The 5,542-nt window shown below is 48.5% G+C and overlaps 1 protein-coding gene across 1 annotated transcript in view; it reads left to right on the top strand.

Annotated features, from left to right (window-relative positions):
- Positions 1-185: 185 nt before the first annotated feature.
- MAP3K14 (mitogen-activated protein kinase kinase kinase 14) overlaps positions 186-5,542 on the top strand; it is a 43,890-nt gene continuing 38,533 nt past the window's right edge. Inside the window, exon 1 of the mRNA XM_015428949.1 lies at positions 186-240. The gene's annotated coding sequence lies outside the window, so the exon portion shown is untranslated. The remainder of the gene's footprint in view (positions 241-5,542) is intronic.

A 5,542-nucleotide genomic window follows, 5' to 3' on the forward strand; every position in this document is an offset into this window, starting at 1 on the left:
GGAGGGGGAGGAAGGGTCGGCCCCGCCCACTCCGGCCGCCCGACGGAGAAGGCGCGAGGGAGCCGCTGCGAGGAGGGCGTGGCTTCGCGGGAAAGCGGGACGGCTGAATGGACAGCGGGCCAGGCGGGGGCGGGGCCTCGTCCCCCGAATCGCTCCGTCGACGCCTCTCCCTCAGTTGCTGAGGAGCCGCCGAGGAGGCCGGAAATAGCCGCGTTTGGTCCCCTTCCTCTCCCCCCACAGGTGGGTCCTCCCCCCCCGTCCTCAAGGGTCTTTTTGGGGCGGCTTCGCCCCCTTTGTTCCTTTGCGGCGGTGGGTCTTAGTATTGGGGGGGGCAGAGCCCCTGGCCCCGCTCCTCCGGCCCCCTCCCTTTAACTTTTAACACCCCCCCTCCCCCATGTCCACCTGCCCTCCAGTGTGAGGCGTTCTTTTCTCGCCCTGTCTGCACGCAGATCTCGCTTTCTGCGCACGCTTGTTTCCCCTTCCTCCCTTTTGTCCTCTCAACAGCCCTGCGAGGTAGGCCAGTCTCTGTGGAACTCATGTTGGCGGATGTGAGTGCCCCCCCATTCAGTGCTCCCTCTAAGCTGCGGGGTCCTGTGAGCAAAAATTCTACTTTGTGAGCTCCTGGCATGAACGTTGTGAGCCAGCGATGGGGCTCCTGCGTAAGTTAGCTTGCTCTGGAGCCCTCCTTCCTGAGCTAAAAAACTGAGCTGGTTCACACTAACTCAGCTTAGAGGGAACACTGCCCCCATTGAATTTTCACAACATCCCCCCCCCCGCGAGGTAGGTCAGTCTCAGGGGAGCTCATGGTCACATTTCATTTTCACAACACCCCCCTTGTGAGGTAGGCTAGGGGGGGAGAGAGGAGGACTCCTCCAAGTGAGTCTCACACAGCCCTGTCAAGTAACTGAGGCTAAGAAAGACTGGGTCTAGAGATTTAAAATTCCCAGAAATTTTGAAGCTCGGGGGGGAAAACCCATTTTTCCCCCCAGTTTTTTTAGGTAAAAAATGGAAATTTTCAGAAAAATTGAAAAAAATGCTACATTTTCTAGATTTAAAGTCATTCTGTTACTTTAGGAACATAAAATATGACTATGGACATTTTTACTTGGCATGAAATTATCACAACTAGCATATTAAAAATATAGTGTATCCAAACAATTATTACAAACAGAATACCCACCCACAGGCAAAAACAAAACTGAAACCTTTTAATTTTATTCTGACAATAGCACCACCTAAAGGAAGAAATGCATCTTGTTCTTGCATTGGAGAGTTCAGTTTGTAACCTAGGACTTGCTTGTCCTCAGTGCACAGAAATTAGATCAATCTGATACCATATATATATGGTAAATATTTGAACACCTTGTCTTAAAATATTTTATTCATCATGTTAAAATAAAACGTTTCATAATCAATTTTTTTCCTTTCCTTTTCTTTTTTCAATTTTTTGGGAAAAAACAAAAAAGGCTTCTGGAAAAAACCAATTCCCACCCCCCATTTTCTTCCCGGTTTTTTTCCGGGCCTTCACATCTCTAACTGGGACCAAGGTCACCCCCCCAATAGCTGGATGGGGTTTGCCTTTGGCATGGCATTCCCCCACCTGACCACAAGTGAATGGTTCCCCCCACAGTTACTTGAATAACTTCCCCACCTTTAAGGCCAACAAAGGGTGTCTCGCTTCTGCGTACATTCGTTTCTCCCATTCCTCCCTTTAATCTGCTCAACCGCCCCGCGAGGTAGGTCAAGTTGCTGAGGAGGTCGTGGTGACAGGTGAAAGCCCCTCTCATTTAAAAGGTGCCACTGGACTGGAGCTTTGTTCTGCTGCTTCAGACCGACATGGCTACCCACCTGAATCTATTTCCCCCACATTAATATCTTAGAGGTGCTTTGCTGGATCAGACCAGTGGTCCATCTAAGTCCAGTGTCCTGTCTCACGTGGCGACTGACTAGTTGCCCTGGAAGGCCAAGAGGCAGGGCAGAGAGGCCAAAGCATCCCCCTGCTATTGCTTCCTAAGTATTAGCATTCAGAGTTTGACTGCCTCTGGATGTGGAGGTTCTCCTTCCGTTTGTCCTCTTATTTATTTAAAATGTTCATTAACTGCTTTCTGGAACTTAAGTTGGCTTATAATATAAACAGGAAACACCCCCCCCCCAATAGATTTACATTAAAAACATGGATTAAAATCACACTTTACAACTGCCGCAAGTAGAAAAAGTAAAATAATTAAATGCTGGTTGATGCTGGGTTGCTGTGTCCCAGGGCCTTTAGCCAGAAGTTTCAGCCTTCTCCTTTAAAGAGAAGGAGTAAAATGTCAGAGCTAGGAACGGAGGGTTCAGCTGCTTTCTGTTTGGTTTGATGAGAGCTTGCATCTGTTGCTGTGTCCTGCTGCCTGTTGGGAAAGCAGGCAGGGGTCACTGACTGTTCTGGACTGGACTCCTTCCCCATCAGGTGCACCTACGCAGCTAGGGTATTTTCTGGTTTGGTGTAGTGGTCAGGCGCGCGGGCTGTAATCTGGGAGAGCCGGGTTTGAGTCCCAACTCCTCCACATGCAACTGCTGGGGTGACCTTGGGTCACTCACAAGTTCTTTCGGAGCTGTTCTCTCACGAGCAGTTTCTGTCAGAGCTCTCTCAGTCCCACCTACCTCACAGGATGTCTGTTGTGGGGAGGGGAAGAGAAAGGAGATTGTAAGTTGCTCAGACTCCCTTGGGCAGGGTATAAATCTAAACTCTTCTTCTTCTCTCTTCCCCCCCCTTCCTGTTTTGCATGGGGTCACGCTCCCCCTAAAGGAGCAGGTACATAGGTTGGAGGTGTGCCTGTACTTGGGCCTTCTGTTGACAAACAGGTGGGACCAGGGGCCACCGGATTTGGCTGGTGAGCCAGCTGCAGCCCTTCCTGGAGGGGAGGGATCTTGACACTGGTGACATACCTTTGGTAACATCTACATTAGATTACTGCAGTTTGCTCTATATGGGGCTGCCCTTGAAGACTGCCCGGAAGCTACAGTTGGTACCGAATGCTGTGGCAAGAATATTGACTGCTATGGGTTGTAGAGACCGCGTCACTCCAGTCTTGTTCCACTTACACTGGGTCCTAGTTCGTTTCCAGGCCCAGTTCAAGGTGCTGGTATTGCCCTTCGAAGCCCCATACAGCTTGGGCCAGCCTACCGTAAGGACTGCCTTCTCCCACGTGAATCTGCTCGTCCACCCCAGTCGTCTTTGGAAGTCTTGCTTTGGGTGCCCTTGACACCTTCTTGGTTGTGGTGCCAAAATGTTGGAACTTCCTCCCAAGGAGGTTGTGCCATCTGAAGACTTCTTTGTTTTGCTTGGTATGCTGACAGTAACTTATTGAACTTCCTTCCTGGTTTGAGGTGTTACTTGTGTTTATAAGTTTTAGTTGAATGTTTTTACTGTTGAAATGTTGAAATGTTTGCCACCTTGGAGGACCCTATTTGGGTGCAAGGTGGCACAGAAATATTTTAAATAAATAAATATCTGCCTAAATACCATTATTTAACTCATGAGCTCTACATCTTGGGGTCTCACCATAGGTTAGCGGCTGTTCCAGAGGCAGGTCTGGTTCTTTAAGTAATACTTACATAGTGGCAAAGGAATACTTACTAGGAGTAGTCTGAAGTTGAAATATTTCATCCTTTAATTAGGATGCCTTTGACTTAGCAAAACAGGTGGGTTTTCCTCCCCCCTCCAGGGTTTGATTTGGAGTCTCACTGAAATCAGTGGCTTTAGATGTGCTTAACTCTGCCTAGGATTTGGCAGTTTTCATCGATTCGGGCATTTTATGTATTAGCTTAAACCTGGCCGACCCCTCTCCCCTCTCTTCCTCAGATTAATAAAGGATCCACCCTTCCCTTACAATTTGGCAATGTTTATCTCACCGTGTTGTACCAGTTAAGCTGTCTGTTGTATTTTATGAATTTTAAAGGAACACAATTCATGTATTTTGGCCTAGGAAACTTCCTTTCTGTTCTTATGAAGCTTCCTGCCCATTACATTTCACATACTGTCATTAAAGAAGTAAACTAAGATCGTGTCTGCAGAACAGATTGCTTTCTTGTAGTTGTTATTAGATCATTAAATCCCTGCATGTCTCCACGGGTTGGGGATTGTCTCCTTGCAAGTTGGGTGGTAAACTCAGAGCAGTGGCTTGTGCATAAAAATCCCTTGGCTATCAGAAGTTTGGGCAATACTGGCCTAAAGCACCCACAGTTGTTATATTGATCCTTGAGATCCAGATTACTGCCAAAGCAAAGGCGAGATATAGAGTGCACAGTCTGTAGCAGTCTCTGAAAGAAAACTTTGTTTTTGCTCTTTCTTTCTTTTTGAATGGGGGCCTGCAACATTCAAGTTTCAGATGCTTCCTCGCTGATGAATAAACCACTACCACAGTTGCTTGCCAGATGCTTCCGGTCTGCTTTTGCCTGAGATGTGTTAAGTTAAAAATTTAGCACACGCTATAATGCATACAATGGGTGGTGGTGGTGGTGGTGGGGGTGGTGGTGGTGGTGGTGGTGGTGTGTGTGTGTGTGTGTGTGTGTGTGTGAACCCTCTATAGTTGCCTGTGGACACAAAAGTGGGAATCGTGGCCTGGCTGGGAATGGTTGATGCGGACTGCTAGCTGCTTTGCAGGGGAACCTTCTGCAGATTGCTAAACGTGTGACTAGATCGGACAAAGATGTTGGCTCAACGTATACCAAAAGCAGCTGGAGAAATAAATCTGTGTCCGTGATGTATTCTTGCAGCCTGGAGGCACTCCGAATGGCTGTGTATGTACAAAATGAGTGTACTTCCTTGGTTTGTCTGAACAGGGCCGGTATGGCAAATGGCAGTGTTATAGGAACGAATGAGCACTCTGTGCCTTGTGTTCCACTGAGCTGCAGGTATTTCACCCACACATGAGGTTTAAACCTGGAAAGACTGTTGGGAGCACGTGCACAGCCACTGATGAGCGTTGCAGAAATCTCTTTCTAGAGGCAGAGACAAAAATTAGTTGTGCTTGCTGCGCTGCAGAGCCCGGCTTTTGTGGGCTTGGAGTCTGGCAGAAATTAAGAGTTCATTCCGCAGCCTGCACAGTTCAACAGTCACTCTCTGCCCCTCGGCCTAGCAGTGGTGAGGTTACAAGCATTTTGGTTTTGGAATGAGTCATGAGTCACTGGCGCTCACTCCTCGTCTAATGTTAAATGTTTTGCAAAGCAACAGCTGAAGCCGGAGGCAGGAGGGCCTCAAAGTGTGGGTGTGGAGGACAGAAAGAGCTCTGTCTAGAATAGTTCCCTAATCGATGCCCTGCACGGTGCACAGCCATTCCTTCAGAAAGGGAAAACAGGAGGCAGCAGGGCCCCTGTAGGTAGGTTGATGTATCAGGTGGGTCCTGGGAGCTCACACCTCACCCGTCTACAGGACCTCATCCCCTTTCCCCTGAGAATTTACGCTGGAAATACCGATGGTGTCACTCACACCAGACCTTGGCGCCGCCCTGCCCCAACCTTTCTCATAAGATTTCCCGGTACCATTCTCCTCTTCAGCACA

Source organism: Gekko japonicus, unplaced genomic scaffold (genome assembly GCF_001447785.1).
Source record: "Gekko japonicus isolate JY-2015 unplaced genomic scaffold, Gekko_japonicus_V1.1 scaffold776, whole genome shotgun sequence".
Classification (NCBI taxonomy): Eukaryota; Metazoa; Chordata; class Lepidosauria; order Squamata; family Gekkonidae; genus Gekko; species Gekko japonicus.